Below are 19,016 nucleotides of genomic sequence, written 5' to 3' on the forward strand. Positions count from 1 at the left end.
CTGTCCTGCATACAAAGTCCAGCTCCACATCTGCTTCTAGGGGTGCCACCTCTGACACTCGCTTACAGAGACCCAGGAAGGGGCTCATCTCAGGCTGGCATCCTCCAGAGCCAAAGACTTGGGGACCAGTGTTTCTCAAGGAGGTGCTCAGGGGAGCTGGGAACGGGAGGAAAGCAGTCCTGGCTGGAGCGGGGAGCCCAGACTCTGCCTGATCTGACTGGGGGCTCCGGGGCCTCAGTGGCTCTTCAGAAGTCTATCTTGCCCTAGGCCTGGGTGTGGGACTGTTGGTCCCAGGCTGACCCAGTACCGTAGGGGGAAGCAGTGGCCCCAGTGCTCAAGGGTGGCCTCCAAAGGCCCGGTGGGGCCTGCAGGCTGAGTCTGCAGAGGCTGATGGATGGGCAGGCAGTGTTAGAGGAAGATCGTACCGGAAGCAGGCACCAGCCAGTGCAGTATAGGGGGACACGTTGTCATTGCAGAGTTCGGGACTATTTCTGTTCCTGTCACCTCACACGTTTGCCTTGACTTGAGTCAAGAGGAGGACCAGAAGTCCTGTGAAAAGGTAGAAATAAGATTTCTCAAAACAAATGAATCAGTCCTCTGCGGGGAAGGCTTGGTGAAATCTTTACATCTGAAAAACAGCTGGTGCAGGCCACAAAGCTGGTGCTGCCCTGGTAAGGCCTCTGGGAGACCGCATGACCACAGTTGAGACCAAAGCTGATGATTCAGCCCAGTGATCTGCCACTGGTGGGTTTGGGTCAGGATTACCTGTGTGGTCATGTGTGGATAAAAATGGAGAAACGTAATCGCTCTGCTTCTGTCTCGTGGTTCTTTGCTTTCTTTGGGAAACATCCCAAACTCAGTCTCCACAGAACCCGCCACGGGGACTGTGTAGGAAGTGTGTTGGGGTAGCTGAGGAAGGGGACAGGGAACCCAGTTCAGGATTCGGCCAAGTGATTCTTCCCCAAGCTCCTGGCTCTGCCTTTACCGCTTAGAAGTGCATCAGGACTGTAACGAGTTCATCCTGGGAGAAGTTTGACCACCAGGTAGTATTTCCTGTGGGCAGGGCTCCTGGGTCCATTTTGATGGATCTGTGGTCAGAGTTGACCCGGCAGCTTTGAGAAGGTGAGACATGTCTGTGCATGAACAAGAAGAAGGACTGATGTTGATGTGTTGGTGCCGTTCCCATCAGCTGTTCCATTCCATTAACCACCCAGTGGACCCACGGCCCTGTGTTAGGTCCAGCCAGCTGGCACGGTCACCTACTTCCGACTTTTTCCAAGACTGCAGCCAAAGGATGATATCTCTGAAGGCAAAAATATGGCTCGCTGAAAATGTCCATCTTCAGTGAGTGAGATCTGATGTCTTCCTAGGAAGATTTTTGAAAGCTAGATGGAACCTTCTCCAAACAGGCGGAAACAGTCCAGCCTCCAGGTAATCTGCTGAGTGACGCTGTCATTTCCGAGCACAGGAGAGCTTGCGGGCACTACGTCAGTGACGTGTTGTCCCCAACACAAGAATGCCATCACTCAGAACGGCACTGGAAAAACTGCAGCTGCAGGGAGGTGCTGTGGGAGGGAGCAGGTGCCAGGGCAGCCCTCCTGCGCTGGGGCTTTCTGTGAAGCAGGAAAGGGCTGTGTTTATGACGTGGTGGAGGGAGAGCTGCTGTGGGCAAGTGAGGCCTCCACCCAGCAAGTCAGGAAGATCATGGATGGAAAGGGCCGTCCCAATGGCCCCCAATCCCCACGCACAGCTCGAAACCCAGGCTGCACCAGTGCCCTTGGAGATGCTGCAGCTTGTTCCTGGGTCAGCAGCCCTGCCCAGGAAATGGGTGTGTGCACAGCTCAACCCCAAAGACCAGGGCTCTGTGGGAGGACTCTGGGGGCTGGGGGCTCCACCTCCTAAGGGCAGTGGTGAGACACACACCTGTTCATGTTGGCTGACGTCGAGTGTGTTACCTCTCAGCACTAGTGTGTCTCGTGGGCGATATCCATTTCGTGCAGTCTTAAAGATGAGTTGGTTGGCAGCAGTGTTGAAGTTTCCCAAGGTTTTAGATTGGAGAGAAAGCAGTTATGACCAGCGAGAACTAATGCTAAAAACAGTCTCCACCGAGTGCTGTGGCAGCAGGTGCTGTAGTGAGAGGTGACCCAGTAGTGAAGGAAGAGGGAGCCTCCTGGGGAACCGTGTGGTTCAGAGATGCCTGTGTAGAAAAGGACGAGAAGAGGGCTCCCTGGGCTACACAGCTGGGGCTCCCTGGCGACCCTGGAGTGGAAGGGCAGGACCCAGCCTGCGGTGGACGGAGGCGTCAGGAGTTGGTGAAAAGTGAAAACGAGAACCTGGGCCAATGTCCAGGCTCTGTTGCTTGGGGAGGAGAGAAGCTTGAGAGCTCCAGGTTCATGGAGGACGCCTTCAGTACGGGAGAAGCTCCAGCAAGTTTGCTTGTGAATGGAAAAGAGCCGTGAGCTACGGGGTAATGAAAACACAGAATCAGCACAGAGTTTTGGCCTCATGGGGTCCTCGGAGCTAAGGACAGGGGCTCGGGACGGGATGGGAGGTCAGCCTTGGCCAGGGAGCAGACTGCCCTCCCGAGGAGCAGGGACAGAGGTGGCCCAGGCGTGTGGAAGTGCAGGTCGTGGTGGAGGTGAGGAAAGTAATGCTGAAGGAGCTCTTATCCGGAGGCCACTATTCGCCATTTGTAATTTTGGGGTAATTTTTGCAGAGGAGGAGGAGTGGGTCATGCAGGGGCTGGAGAAAGTGGTGTGACTGGAAGCAGCCCCAGCAGGTGCAGGAGACACACCCGCAGGGTGTGGCCCAGTGGGGGTTGCAGAGGGGCAGCTGCAGGGGCAGCAACCTGGGGGGAACAGTTCTCTCCACCTGGGCTGGGCCCCGGGAGCAGGGGTGGGGGGCGTCTGCAGGGCGGAGGCACCACAGAGATAGTGGAACGTGCCCCAGTGGTGAGCTGGGGGTCTCAGTGTGCTAGGAAGGAGGAGGGGACGGAGCGGCCATGATTCCTGGAAGCTGGAGGGAGGGGCACAGAGGCTGCAGTGTGGCAGCGAGTGAAGAAGAGGGGCTCACGGACAGAGGGTGGTGCCAGCTTACCACATCCGAGGGTGCCCTTCCTGGCGTCCCAGGCAGTAGACAGCACTGCTCGGACCCACTGCACATCAGCGTCACCCAGGAGGTTTGGAAAATCCCATGCTGGGGCCTGTTCTGAACCAATTAAATTAAATTAGAGCCTCGGGGACCCAGGCATCAGCATCATTAAAGCTCCCCAGGTAATTTCAGTGGGTGCCCACAGCCCTGGTCCACTGCCCGGTAAGAATGCTGGGCCTCAGGGGAGTGCGAGTGAGGACATCTGAGACGAGGAGTCAACCAACTGAGAGGCCAGGGCAGGGGTTCTCAAATTCTGGCATCAGAATCACCTGTAGGGCAAATGTGGGGCTCCACCCCCAGGGCACCCTCAGTGGGGCCTGGGACCCTGCATTTCTAGGAAGGCTCTGGGTGAGGCAGGTTCTGCTGCTCTGGGGACTCCATGTGGAGAACGGTCCCTGGCCTGGCCTAGGGTGTTGCTTCTCTTGTCCACTTGGATATTTGAGTGGACAGGAGGGGACAGACCTGGATCGTGGCACCCCAGTCCCCAGTGAGTGAGGCGGTGTGATGAGGTCAGCATTGGCAGCAGAGAGGGGGGCCCAGACACGGCCGGGTTGCAGGCACTGATGGGGGTTTCAGGGAGAGGAAAGCAGACCCCGCCTACGGCCTCCGGGCCCTCATGGTTGGCTGTCCTAGTCCTGCTGTCCCTGCTGGCTGGCCCTCATCTGGCAGGATTCGCCCATGAATCTGCAGCCAACTTACAACTTAAGCCCTTTGTGATAAACGCCTCTAAAAATCTCTTTTACTCTCCTTGGAAGTGAGCTGAATAGATCAGAAGAAGATCAGAAAGATGGGGTCATGGGGGCACGCAGAAGGCTTGTGTCGTTTGCATCCACAATGCACTAAATGCCTGCCCCACCATCTCCATCAGCTGCTTATGAAATTGGCTGAAAATCAGTGTTCTACTGTTACAGGAAAAATAAGCCAGCTTGTGTGTGTGTGTGAGTGTGTGTGTGATTGTGTGAGAGTGTGAATGTGTGAGAGCGTGTGAGTGTGAGCTGAGAGTGTGTGTGCGAGTGTGGGTGAGAGTGAGAGTGTGTGAGTGTATGTGAATGTGTGAGAGCGTGTGTGAGAGTGTGTGAAAGGTGTGAGTGTGTGAGAGTGAGTGTGTGTCAGTGTGTGTGAGAGTGAGAGTGTGTGAGTGTTTGTGAGTGTGTGAGAGCGTGTGTGAGAGTGTGTGTCAGTGTGAGTGTGTGAGAGTGAGAGTGTGTGTGCGAGTGAGTGTGTGAGCATGAGTGTGTGTGAGTGTGTGAGTGTGTGTGATTGGAAGACGGCATTGCATTTTTAGTGGAAAGTAAATCATCAAAGGTGGTGATGGCTTTAGAACACAGCAAGGGGACCCTGTCATTGCACTTACGCTCACAGAGCAGAGCAGGCCCACGCCTCTGATGTGGCCGTGAGCAGATCCACCCCCACATGACAGTTCTGGGCCTGGGACCCGCTGGGCCTGGGACGGCTACTGCTGCAAGAACAAATCAAGGAGTAATCGCCACTTGGTGACCCAGGGAGGTGTCCAACACTCCGCACACAATGGTGGAGTCAAAGGCCAAACTCACTCCCCTCAATAAGAAGCAACTGCAGGAGCATTTGAACGTGAACTGGCCGAAACCTCCACGTGTGGGCTGCACACCAGGGTCCAGTTCCTGGAGGTGATTTCCAGAGGTGGTCCTGAGCCGAGAGCCAGGGTCAGGAGCCAGCAGGAAGGAAAGGGGCCCAAGACAGACGCACACGTGACTGGGAAGGCAACATGTGTGACCACGCAGGGACCCGGGATGGCGGCATGTGAGACTGTGTGGGGCTGAGCTGGGGCTGGGAGCTGGTGGCCACTCATTGTGGCTGGGTGTGGAGTCAGGGGCTCGCTGGAGGCAGCAGGACAGCAAAGAACTTTGCTCAAGGGAGCAGGGGGCTCAGACTCCCACTGCAGGTTGGCCCCACTGGCTATAGCCGAGAAGGAGATGGATGGCGCTCGTGCTGAGGCAGGGGCTGTTGGGGAGTCCAGCGGTGGGGTGAGTGGCCGAGGGGTGAGGAAATCGCCAGGTTTCAGGCATCTTCCAGCAGGAGTCTGTGGGGCCTGGTGCCTATTTAGATAGGTTGCTAATGAGGACATCAGGGATGACCTGGGTTTTCTAATTGGCCAGCTGAGTGAGGGCATCGTCACTGAAGGAAGGGTGGACAGCACAAAACAAACGTGTAGAGAGGACGCCAGGTGTGCTGGGGCCGTGCTGGTCTGGAGGCCATCTGAGCACAGATGTCCACCAGGCTGTCGGACCTAGGGCTTGGCGCTCAGGAAAGCGGCAGCCGCTGGAGAGGCTCAAGGGCCTTCTGTGGATGGGTGTTGAAGCCATAGGTGCCTGGGAGCCTCTGTGGGCTCCTGGTGGTGCTGGGGAGCCACACTGATGGGTAGCAGGCAGGCGTTGGAGGTGGGAACGCCCTGTGAATAGGCACTCTGTCTGGGAGGTGGGAACGCCCTGTGAATAGGTGCTCTGTCTGGGAGGTGGGAACGCCCTGTGAATAGGCGCTCTGTCTGGGAGGTGGGAACGCCCTGTGAATAGGTGCTCTGTCTGGGAGGTGGGAATGCCCTGTGAATAGGCGCTGTGTCTGGGAGGTGGTGGCAGGTGGGCAGAGCCCTGCTGGAGAACGAGGGTGAGGGTCAGTGGACCCTGCCGGGGCGGAGAGCACCACACGAGAACTGTGGGGGCCACGGGGACATGCGTCAAAGCCCAATGTGCATGGGGGAGGCAGAACTCAAGCTGGGGTCGTGGGGTGGACAGGGACGCTGAAATGGGGCAGGGATGGGTTCCTAGGCATGTGGGGTGTGAGTGGGGGCCAGAAGCACGACCCACAGGATGTGGTGGGTGGAGGGGAATTAGCAAGTGCAGGGCTTCCTAGTCCAGCTCTGAGCATGGAATGAAGCTCTTTCAAAAGGGAAGGAAGTGTCTTTATTGGGTGTCGTGTGTGGAGAAAGTAGGAACAGGACACTGTGAGACTCATCCCCTCATCACAGGAGGCTTCTCACAGGCTCCGCCCCTGTCCCAACAACAGAAGGGCTGTGTGTGCACAAGACGCATGTCAGTGGGGTGTGTACATGGATGCATGTGTGCATGTGTGTATAGATGTGTGACAGTATGTGCATGTGTTCTTGTGTGTATGTGTGAGTGTGCATTTGTGCCAGTAGGAATGTGCATACACATATGTGTACATGTGTGGCATGTATGTGTATATATGTGGTGCATGTGTGCATTTGTGTCTATGTATGTGGTCAATGGGGTGTGGATGTGTGTGTTTGTATATTTGTGCATGAGTGGTGTGTGTGCATGCATGTGTGTGTGTATGTGTGAGGTCGAGGTTGTGTGTGTGTGTGTGTGTGCATGCATGTATGTTTTTGTATGTTTGTGAGTGGCATGTATATGTGTGAGTGTGTATGTTCGTGTGCAAATGTGTGCATGAGTGAGTGGTGTGTGTGCATGCATGTGTGTTTTTGTGTGTATGTGAGTGGCGTGTGCATGTGTGAGCATGTATTTTTGTGTGCATATTTGTGCATGAGTGAGTGGTGTGTATGCAGGTGTGTGTGTTTTTGTGTGTATGCTTGTGTGTGAGTGGTGCACGCATGTGTATTTTTGTGTGCAGATTTGTGTGTGTGCATGTGTGTGTGTATGTGTGAGGTTAATGGGGTTGCGTGTGTGTGCATACATGCATGTGTTTTTGTGTGTATGTGTGTGAGTGGTGTGTGCATGTGTGAGTATGTATTTTTGTGTGCATATTTACGAGTGTTTGTATCTTTGTGTGGGTGCTGTGTGTGTTTGTGTAGGCATTTGTGTGTATGCATGTGCCTGTGTGTGAGTCACATGTGCATGTGTGAGTGTGTACTTTCGTGTGCATATTTGTGTGTGCATATCTGTGTGTGGGTGCTGTGTGTGTTTGTGTAGGCATTCGTGTGTGTGTGAGTGTGTGCCTGTGTGTGAGTCACATGTGCATGTGTGTGTACTTTTGTGTGCATATTTGTGTGTGCGTATCTTTGTGTGTGAGTGCTGCCTGTGTTTGTGTAGGCATTCGTGTGTATGTGAGTGTGTGCCTGTGTGTGCTGGCGGGGAACTGTTATGTGTCCTTCCTTCCTCTGAAGCTCAGCTGAGGCGCCAGAGTGAATGTCATCAGCTTGACGCCGTTCCATAAATCAGAGCCCTTCTCACTGAAACCCGATCATCAGTTCAAAATAGCTTCAGCCAAAACACACTCATTACTTATTAGCCTAACCTTGGATCCTATTTTTGTTTCTGAAGAAATTTAAAAAAAATCTGTGAATAAAATAATCTGTGACTACATACAGGCTGAAACCGGCTAAAACCTACTTCGTTTTGCTTTTCAATTCCAAGAAATGTAGAGAATTGTATAGACTGGGTAAGACATCGCCCCCCATGGAGCCTGGAGTCCCTGAGAAGGCCTGAAGGAAGAGGGTCCCCCGCTGGGGGGTGGGATTAGCTGCAGAGCTGCCCAGGGAAGAGAGGCCTCTGTGTGGCTGCAGGTGTGCGGAGCTGAGACTGGGGAGCCCAGCCGCTCTGAGACAGGAGGTGATGGAGCAGCAGCGGGGGCCTGGGGAAGGTGGACGGGGCACCGGGGAGGGGAGGGGAAGCAAGCTGGAAGAAACTTCCAGGGGTCCCTGCAAAGGCACCCCTACTCACCTGCCTGGGAGGTGCAGGTGAAGCTGAGCGCCCTGTCCGAGCCCAGCCTGGAGGCCAGGACTGGCTCCTCGGTGACTGGCAGGGCCACACAGGTGGGAGAACAGGAAGGAGGGTGGCTGGAGGTCGAGGGCCGCGGGGCTGGGCTGTGGGGACTGTGATTAACCAGGGAGCAGACCGGCTCCCAGGACGATGGTGTGCCGCCAGAGAAATTCACCAAAATGAGCAACTTGCTAAATGTGTTAAACTTACCAAAAAAACAAGTTCTAAGGATTATTTGAAGACCGTATTCCTTTCCGCTTAGTTTAACTGGCATTTTCTTGGTGAGTGGAGCGGTTTTGTCTTCTTTAACTACATTCAGGTACCTCCTCTTCCCAAATGAGGTGATGAGAACGTGTCCATAAGGAGGCAAAAGTACTTAGAGACAGTTTTCAACAAATGGGCCATTTCTTACAATTCTTTTAAGAAGCATATATTTATTGAATGTATTCAGGAAGTGGGGGCGGAGAGAGGAGGGAGAAATAGGAGAAATGGGGGAGAGAGAGAGAGAGAGAGAGAGAGAGAGAGAGAGAGAGAGAGAGAATGTGTGTACTTCTCCAAGTGTGCAAAGTTTTCTGGGTTAATTCAGTGAGTTGATCATTAAGCAGATTGATTTTCTGTTCTCTCTCTCTCTTTTTCTTTCTTTTCTTTTTCTTTTTCTTTTTTTTGAGACAGAGTTTTGCTCTTTTCGCCCAGGCTGGAGTGCAACGGTGCCATATAGGCTCACGGCAACCTCTGCCTCCGGGGTTCAAGTGATTCTCCTGCCTCAGCCTCCCAGGTAGCTGGGATTACAGGTGCCTGCCACCACGCCCAACTAATTTTTGTATTTTTTTTTTTTTTTTAAGTAGAGACAGAGTTTCGCCATGTTGGTCACGTTGGTCTTGAATTCCTGACCTCAGGTGATCCACTTGCCTTGGCCTCCCAAAGTGCTGGGATTACATGCGTGAGCCGCCATGCCCGGCTTCTCTCTCTTTCTTTCTAAGTTTTGAGAACTGGCGTGGCAGTGGTTCCAGCGAGAATTTGTGGGGCATGGGCACATAACAGCAAACACTATACTTACTGTGCCAAGCACATCATGGACGCAGCACATGACCTTGGCCAATCCTGTGAGTCATTCCGCAGAGTAGGTGCCTCAGTCACCCCTTCTCCCTGACACAAAAGCAGACTGGGCACTGCCACTGGCTGCTCCCTACTCACCTCTCGGGGGAGGCTTCGTGGGGAGTGAGGGCAGAGAGGCCTGGCAGATTGCAGAAGGCAGTGGGGCAGAGGGCAGGCAGCATGACTGAAAGTAGAGAGTGCCTGGCAGGAATGAAAGCAGGGGCTGGAGGGAGAGAAGGTGCTCATCCCCAGAGCAGGTGGGATGTCAGGGTGTGAATGATCCAGGATCCTGCCGAGGCAGTGGGTCCTGACGTGCTTTGGGGACAGAGTCCTTGGAGCTGAGGCATGTGCTGCCAGGCTTGGGCAGGACAGCCCCACCGGCAGGTGCCTGGGCTTTCAGCAGGGGAGGGTAGAGGGAAGGCAGGAGCAGGGTTTGAGTCAGCCCTTTCTGGGCCCTTTCCCTTTGACCTTTCAAGATTTTACATCTCAGGGACCATTCTAGCAGGGTCACCTAAATGTAGACCCCTGTCTTCTGTGTGCCGTTAATTTTACTCAAAGGCCTAAGAACAGCCATCTTGCCAGGACAGTGGTGGCCGGCAGGCAGGGTCACAGGGCATCCACTGCAGGGAAGCCGTCCCCGGCTACTGTTCTCAGGAGCTGCCCCTTCTCAAGGCCGTTTTAGTGACTGAGTCATGGGGGCAGTGGAGACCCCCTAGTTCCTGCCTGTGTTGTGGGTTTGTAGGATTTCACCTGACCCCAGAAAGAACGGCCTCTCACAAGGCCCATGTTGTCTAATGGTAGCCCTTCTGCGTCTGTGATAACACAAAGCTGTGATAACACAAAGCTGTGATAACACAAACGTGCTCCTATCCATCCAGTGTTCAGCTTGAGTTAAGCGTCCCTGATCACATTACTTTGTTTTTTTTTTAAATTTTTTGAGACAGTGTCTAGCTTTGTTGCCCAGGCTGGAGTGCAGGGGCGCAAGCACCTCTGTGGAGTGCTGCTCAGAGACCCCCTCTCTAGGTATGAATGGGCTTCCTCCATGTAGGGTGGAGTTCCTGCTCAGGTGTCTCCATAGGACTTCAGAGAGCCACCTCCCACTCCCAGCACGTGGCAGCATCGGGCACTCATGTGTAGGCTTTGTTTTGTCCCCACCCCCTACTCTTGGCTCTACGGGATTCCCGCTGCCATCCCCAACAGCCTGCCTTCTCATTCCCGGGACTGGAAACGGGCAGCTGTGAGTCTCAGGCATGAGAGGCCCTCGCCTTCGGGGCGGGTCTGTCCTGGGAAGGCAGGTCGTGTCTGCGATAGTGCTTCCTGCAGTGTCCCTGTCTCCGTGGAAGGGGACCTGGGTGACCAACTCTGTGGCCGGACCAACTGCTCCACAACAGGGAGAGGGGAACCAGTTTCACTGCTCAGCCAGGGCCCACGTTTGCCCTGAATCTGCTCTTGGCCAGGTGCGGGGACCCCAGAGGCCCCAGGCAAGGCACAGTGTGGAGATGTCGTGAAAAGAGGCAGTTTCCGTGGGAACTGAGTGGTCAGGAACCCAAGGAAGCCTCAGCATGCCCTGAACTAAGGACAGAAGAAAGAGTGGTGAATGCAGAGCCAGGGACCTTGGACCTCGAGCTGGCCATGCACAGACCCAGGTAAGATCATGCTCCAGGGCCTCAGGTTCAAAGTGCAGACAGATACTGCTGTTCTGACATCTGATGTGAGGGATCACGTGTGAAATATGTTGAGGTCTTTGAAACGAAGGTGCTGAATACATTTGCTTACTGCTGATCAGTCCACGGTTTCTACTCAAACAGTAGTGAAATCGTGCTTTCCACCACAGTACTTGCTTAGAAAACACAAAGGAAGCCTTGAGTGGCTGGAGACAGTCACAGCACCTCACGCTTATTGATTGCTCACTGGGGGTCAGGCACTGTGCAACACCCTCCAGGTATGACTTATTTAAACCTCACAATCCCTACGAAACCGACACCATTCTCATCCCCATAAGGTTTCGCCCTGGGCCTCTGACATTGACTTGCCCATCTCTGTGCATGAGGCCACTGTGCATGGCGGAAACCATTGTCCACACCTGCCCTCCACCGTGATTCTGCAACGGCCCCTTGAATGCCGCCCCAACCCTCTGCTTCTCTGTCCTTTAATACGACCACCTCCGGGCCACTCTCTCCTTCCTGGGAGATGCGTCCTTCCTCCTGGATTTCCTGAGTGCACGAGGGAAATCTCCCCTCCGAGTGTCCCCAGCACATCACTCTCCTGCAGGGCTCACGGACTCCCGCATTGCTCTCTAGCTCTGCCCACGGGGACCTCTCTTTAGGGCAGGCAGAAGGCAGGTAATCTCTTTTGTGTAATAACAACACACGTCTAGGTCGTGGGTGTCGTGGATAATCTATTTGCATAAAGAAACAAAAATACCCTTCCGCTTGATTGGATTTATGGTTTAAGTGTGTACAGTTTTGGCTGGGCCCCCGTTCCTCAGCACCCACTACCCTGCCATGCGCATGAATCACTGCTACAACCACAGCTGCTGCAGAGGCAGATAAATCCTTGGTCAAACTCTTCCCCCCTTCCTCCACCTTATTTCTAGAAGGAGCAGCCCACGCTGGTCATTCACAAGGAAGGCAGAGCCACTGGGCTTCCATGGTTGGCCTGTCTTCTCCATTTTACTTCTAGAAGGAACTTCACATGCTGGCCTCGATATCTTTATTTTTTAAAATTTACGTTTTATTTTTATTTTTGAGACAGAGTCTCACTCGATCGCCCAGGGTGGAATGCAGTGGCTCAATCTCGGCTCACTGCAACCTCTGTTTCCCGGGATTAAGCGGTTCTTGTGCCTCAGCCTCCCACGTAGCTGGGATTACAGGTGTGTGTCATCGTGACTGGCTAGTTTTTGTACTTTTAGTAGAGATGGGGTTTTGACATGTTGACCAGGCTGGTTTTGAACTTCTGACCTCAGGCAATCCAACTGCTTCAGCCTCCCAAAGTGCTGGGATTACAGGCATGAATGACTGTGCCTGGCAGGCCTCAATATCTTTAGTATTTGCGTTTCTCTCTCTCTCTCTCTTTTTTTTTTTTCAATTTGCCAATATTTTCTCTCTTCTTAGCTTATGTACTCACTTTTTATATTTTAATCTACGCTCTTGACTTTTAGGAAAAATAAAGTACAATACTTTGAAATAATATACATGCATTTTATTTGTCTGATTACTTGTTCAGCTTACATACAAAAATTCATCAAGGTAGCATTAGCATAATCATATGCATGCATTTTCCAACCTGCATCTCATTAATATACCCTAGGGCTGATCCGTCTTGTTCTTCAGCTCCTTGGGAGGATGAGCCGTCCCAAACGTTGAAATAAGACAGCCTTTTCCTCACACACCTTGGCCAAGCAGAGTGGGCAGTTGCCAGCTGGGATGCACTGAGATTTCTGTCTTTGCTGTTCAGTCCTGAGTTCATGAACCAGGTGTCTCGAGCTGGGCTCCACAGAAGCGGACCTAAGATAAGGAAGTGAGTCACAGCAGTTTGAGAGGCAACCCTTGGAATCACCCATTGACTAGACAATTAGTCACGCTCCCACCTATGCAACCGAGGCCACAAGGGCAGGATCCATGTCTGCACCTGTTCAGTCCCACGTTGAGAAGGGCAGTGGCCTCATGGTTAACAGCATGTCAAGGATCTTGCTCACTCATCCTAGAAATAGTTTCTCCAGGCTGGAAAGTCTGATATGACGTGTATGACAAACAGGATGTGGACTTCCTGAAGGACCTGGGGCCTCTGGTCAGTGGCATCAGGGCAAAGTAGCGTGAGGAGATGTTTCCTCCCCTGATGAATCACTTAAAACGGGGTGACTCGAATCAAGTGTTCTGTGGGTAGAGACAAAAACCCTTGTTTCTGCCCATAACCATGAATCCGTGATCTGAGTTAGGTTTTGTGTGAGCCACTGGCTTCAGGGGGACATTCTTACACCTGGGGAGTTTCACAGGCAGAAGCTTTCTCATGAAATCTGCACAGTCCCAGAGGGTGTTACAGGAGGCTGCTCCTCCCAAATGACCCTGAAAGCTAAAACCAGTAAAGAGAGCCAACTAGACATGGCACCTGCATGCCCACTTACCCACAGCAGTGTGGGTGGCCTTTTCCTTTGGGGTTAAAAGGACGCAGAGCAAGGTCTCCATGGTTCCCCCTCACTCTGAGTGAAGGAAGTAGGGTGTGAAGTCCACCCAGAGGAGGAATCATCTGAATTTATTTTATTTTTTTTAAAGAAAGCACTGGATTGTGGGTTGAGCCTTGTCTTTGTCTTTGAGCCCTGCTTGGTGGATTTCCAGAAAGACCCCAAGCAGCTACAGAGACCTGCTGGTTTGCTGCTTGACCCTGCGGAATTCTCCTGTCTCTATGTCTGTGCTAAGCTTTGTGCTCTCAGAGGGAGGGCCAAGGCCATTCCATTCCTGCACAAAGTGTGTGAGGACACACCAGCGACCTTTTATAGGTGGGTGAGCCTAGAGAGGCAGAGGCAACAGATACGTTCCCATAAGTAAAGACAGGCGACATGCAGGAGCACCTAAGGTCTGCTGACAGCATCTTGGAAACAGCCTGTGGTGTGACCATCAAGTGAGAAAACGGGGAGAAGGTGCTCTGAGGCCTGTAGGGTGAGGCACATGCCAGGAGCCCCTGCAATCACCTAGAAGAGCAGAGCCCCCTCAACCTTTCATGTGCGTCCAAGGCACCTGGGCATCCTGCTAAAATGCAGATTCCCATTCTTCATGTCCTAAATCTTGCTCTTAAGTAAGGCAGACTTCATTTAAATCAAATCAAATTGCAAATTTGGTTTCTCTGTGTCCTGGCCGCAGAGCCGTGCCTGACTTGGGTGACTGCTCTGGACAGTCTGGGGACAATTTGGTCATTGGAGAAAGTTGTGCATGTTGTGGGGCTCTGGCTTGGAGTAAGACAGTGTGTGTAGAGTTGCCATGTCAACGGCAATACCATCTTGTACCTCAGTTATCCTAAGAGGGTTTGGATGTAGCTTCATTAAGAGTCAGACCGTGGAGGTGTGGGAGAAAATTAAAACAGCTGTCAATTTAATTTGAGTCCATATTCTTGAAGAACTCATTGAAATCAGGACTTTTAATTAATCTTGTCTGTCCCATTTTTCGCTTGAGTAAATGACCACAGTGTAACAGCGATTGAAATATGGTGCCCTTTCCTGATTCACGCCTATTGGATCCTGTGCTTCGAGTCTGGAACCTAGAGGAGCTTTTGTTGCCGGCCTGAGTCCACGCAGAGCTGAGTCTAAACCCTGCTCAGACGTGTCCCTGCTCCCCCTCTCACTTCCACTCTGCTCCCAGTCTGCCTCTCCTAATCTATGGCAAATCTTTGAGGCTGTTCAGTCTGCTTTCAACTTCTCTCTTCTCAGATCCATCCACCCCACGGTTGCTCGAAAATCGAAAATTAGTTGTCATCAGACTAACTTTACAATGTGCATAATGGACAATGTGATAAAGCAGGACACAGAAAAACAGCTCGTACTGGATGGGAGAAAACCACCACATTTGCCAGCACTATGATTGGATACCCAGGGAAGCTCAGGAGGATTCAGTGAAAATCGATTGGAGCCACCCTCCTCCAAAAAGTTCAGGAAGTTGGCCAGATTGTGCTTAAAATAGGGCATTTTCCTCTAGTGGCAATAGCCAACTAGAAAATGTATGGGAACCAACTGTGGTGACTGCCTGGAGCCGAGGGACGCGGCAGGGAGAATGTCCCCATGCCGCTCATTCTCCGGGACTCTGCAGCCAACAGGCTTCTCCGTCTCTGGGGGCAACTCTCTCGGTTCAGGTTTCCTGCCGCCCGGCTGGAGAGGCTTCATCCCAGCCCAAAGGGCCATCTCACCGCTGATCCGAGCCCCCATGTGCAGTGTGCACGTGGCGGCTTGGGTGAGGTGCAACTGGGCCATCTCAGTAGCCGCCGCCAGTGGAAGCAACAAACAAACACAGACCTGATTCCAACAGCACCTGCCAGTGAGTTCCCACCAAAGGCAAGACGGCACCTGCCTTCTGAGTGCTTCTGCCTCTTGAGTGCTCCTGCCTCCTAAATGCTCCCGCTGACAGCCACACCATATTGTCTGCCTCCCCCTTCAAAGCCCTCCAGTGGCCTCAGTTTAGACCTTGAAGCCTGTATCAGGCTGGGCTGTGCCCTGAACTGTGTGCCTGCAGCCATTCCCCACCCACACCCAACCACTGCCCATGGCGGCCTGTGCTGGGGGCACCATCTACCAGGGAGCTGCACCAATGCTGGAGCAGGCCAGAGGGACTGGAGAGCTGACACCCCAAGGAGCAGCCTCACAGACGCCGGGGTGTGTGGCTCTGAGGAGCGCTATGCATCCTCTCAGGGTCCCCAGTGACTGAAACCCCGTGGCCCCACTCAGAGCCCTACTGTGGACTCCCCTCCCCACCCTGTCTCACTGCCCCACTTCCTCGGGGCCTCCTGAGAGACCGCCTCCCAGGTTACTCACAAGCCCTCAACTCCTTGTCTTGGGGTTGGCTTCTGGGTGACCTTTCCTGAGATGGATGTTTCTTGAAGCGTTTTAGCTTCCAAGCCCCACTACGCAGTGGGCTGGGCAAATGCCCTCTTGCAAACGCCAGGTCATGCCCCAGCCTCAGGGAGTAACTAGATTGTCAGGGCTGAGTCAGTGCCCAAGGTCACACAGCAATTATTAACTAGAGGCCCAGCTAGAACCAGTGTCTGACTTGGAAACCCTAAGACTGACTTTTGAATAGGTGGAGGTGGAGCCTCAGAACTGAGGGGAGGAGTCAGGCGCAGAGGATGAGAGACCCAACAGCAGCCTGTGCTTCCTGATTTCTGACACTCTTCTGATTCCATGTTTGTTCTGGGTTCCTTAAAACAAGGCCAGTCCTGCAGGTGGGCAGGGCGTGTGGTGGGGACGGAGCCTCTCCAGCCGGAAGTCACAGGCCCAGAGTTTCAGAAGGGCTTGGGGTCTTTCCTTGCATCTAGAATTAAAACATCCCCCGGCTGAGGCGGATGGATCACCTGAGGTCGAGAGTTCGAGACCAGCCTGACCAACATGGAGAAACTCCGTCACTACCAAAAATACAAAAAATTAGCCGGGTGTGGTGGCCGTGTGCCTGTAATCCCAGCTACTCGGGAGGCTGAGGCAAGAGAATCGCTTGAACCTGGGAGGCAGAGGTTGTGGTCAGCGGCGATTGCACCATTGTACTCCAGCCTGGGTAACAAGAGCGAAACTCCATCTCAGAAAAAAACAAAACCAAACCAAACCCTGCCCCTGGGGAAGCTGTGTCTATGCCGCGGAGTGAGCACAGCCCTGCTGGGAACCTGGGCCCCGGCCTGGCTGCCTTCCGATGTCCCGGGGTTAGCTCTGAGAACTCAGGCTGCTCCTAAAAACGGGGGATTGCAGCCCAGAGATGCAGGCCCGGCGGGGGCGGTGGGGGGCGCCTCCCTCTTCCACATTCTAGCTTGGAAACACATTGGCAACCACAGGGAGGCCATCAGCAGAGCCTGCATTTCCAGGCAGACAGTGCGGAAGGAGACCCATGCTGAGCCTTTGATTAGAAAACAGACGCCTGGGGCGGGGCCGGGGGAGGGTGTCCTCAGACCCGTCTCCTGGGGCCACTTCCCCATTCCTCCTGGCAGTTCCTGGGCAGTATCAGTATTGTGCGTTTATGTTGCAGATGAAAGTGTTGCACTGTCTTTACTTTAGAGAGAAGACATTTGAAACAGTTGCCTTTTGACCAGAACCGGCTGGGGCACTTGATCCAGGTCCCCTTTGGTGTGGCTGCAGGTGCTTTCCTTCTGACTTCTGGAGCAACAGCTAGAAAATAAAATGGCTTGTGTGCCTAATTGCTTTGTTCTTTTAAACCTATTAGGCTGGTGCAAATGTAATTGCGGTTTTTGACATGACTTGCGATGGCAAAACCGCAATTACTTTCGTACCAACCTAAATGTTTGGGCTTTGGAGCTATTTTAGCCACCTCCCAAACCTGCTGGCATCATTAATAAATCCCCTTATTCACGTGACCATAATTCACATCCTCCTTCTCACACTTGCTTTCCTGGCGTGCTGGGAAGGGAGAGGGAAGCATGGGGTGGAGACGCCACAAGGGCACAGAGAGTCCAGGGTGGAGATGCCGAGATGGCAGAGGCGCCTGCTGTCGGCTGTGTGGGCTGCGGTTGCTGCCTGGAGTCCTCCAGTCACAGAATGAGCTAAACGATTCTTGAAGTTCCGTTATTGCATTTTAATGACTTAATATCTTTGTTTAGCAGCAGAGCTTTGCAGACTGGGGCTGGCTGAGACACAGCCTGGGCTGGACCGAGCAGCTTCCAGAGGAGAACGGACAGGTGCCACGTGGTCAGGGGAACCCCCATGGAGTCCGAGGTGGCCGTGACTGTGGATGCCCCACGGTGAGCCTGAGTCCAAGGGAGCAAAGAAGGAGAGGACCTGTTTGGCTGCGTTAAAACAGTAGGAACGTTCTGAAATCACAGAATTCTTATGAGAAGAACTCGTCATCCAATACCCAACAGGAGCTGCTCCTGCCCCCGTCTTCACAACTGAGGGCTCCGTCCTCTGTGATCCTTGATAGATCAACTCTAGGGTTGCGGATGTTCTTGGTAGAGCGGAACGTGTTTGCTGTTTTTCCAAAAGCTGTTTTTTAAAGACATCTGTAACACACAACACACCTTCTTTTAAACCGCAGTGAAAACCTGATTGCAAAAATGGGCCTCGCGGGAACCTTCTCAATATTTTACATTTCTTCGGATACTTTTCAAAGCCCCTCTGTTTCTCCACCTTTCCTTTCTCATCTGGTCTCAGCCGGCACCGCGTAGCACAGAGGTGGACCGACTTCCTCAGGACACCACAGCCAAGGGTCGGAAAACCAGGTTTCCTGAGTTTCAGTTCAGTGTGCCATCCACAACTGTAGTGACAGGCATCGTGTCTTTCTCCTTAAGAAAAAAAGAAAAATATAGATAAATCACTGCTTTCAGGTGAAGGATTTTAAAAAGCTTGCAATACCTGTCGTCATTTTTATCTGAAATCATAAAGATGTGAAATTTGTGAGCTGACGTGTAAATGTGCATCTGAAAAGCTCTTGCACACAAGATGACAGGGTTGATTTCTGGCTTTGGTGTCCCCAAACCTGAGCACAGGCAGTCCTGTGGCTGCCTGGTGGCCGTGATGCCCTGTGAGCTGGGGACACCGGTGTGATTCCTTCTCTCCTGGTGGCCCCTGGCTGCAGCCCTTCGGGACCTGGCCTTCTGGCTGTGCCCGTACTCTCCTCCCCAGCTCCTGCCGCGTAGATGGGGACAGTGGGGCGAGTAGCTGGTCCCTCTTGACACCGTCCTATGGCCTGAATTTACTGTGTGAAATCATCGCTTTCGAGTCCATTTTGAAATGTCAAGGAATGAGAATAGCCTTGAATATTTATAAATGTTGGGACCCACTTGCAGGATATCTTAAAGGGGAAAGACGTCAAATGCAGAGATGTGGAAGGAGACCGCCTTGTGCTTCTTTAAATAGAGAAGGTGCTGGCAGCTGAAGCGGCAGTTTCAGGGCTTCCAGGGAGCTCTTTTCCTGGCGCCTGCTAAATGTTAATCTAGAGTTGGGCATGAGCGTGAGGCGGCAAGGCGCAGCCCTCTACCTTCCTTCCATGCCTCCTCCCTCTCGTGCGCTCTAACTCTCCAATTGCTTTAAAATATTTAGAAGGGACATGCTATATTATTTAAAAGCTAGATTGGCTCACTGACCTGGAGGGCTCAGCCTAGTTAGCGGAGAAGCCCCACTGAGGCACAGGCGTGGTATGGCAGGGGGCTCAGAGGCAATTGAGTTAGGAAGCAGGAGAGGAAAGGGGTGGCCACAGAAACTCTGAATTCTTGGTCGAGGAAGATGACTTTGTTTGGGAGAAACTAGTTCTCAGAATATGCAGCATTCAGATATCAGAGGTATAACTTTCAGTTTGTTCCTGAATAATTGGTCAATGAAGAAAGCTAGGACAGAGGAGGTTAGGAGCTGTGCAGGCCTGGGCG

The sequence above is a fragment of the Mandrillus leucophaeus genome, unplaced genomic scaffold (assembly GCF_000951045.1).
Source record: "Mandrillus leucophaeus isolate KB7577 unplaced genomic scaffold, Mleu.le_1.0 Scaffold219, whole genome shotgun sequence".
NCBI lineage: Eukaryota > Metazoa > Chordata > Mammalia > Primates > Cercopithecidae > Mandrillus > Mandrillus leucophaeus.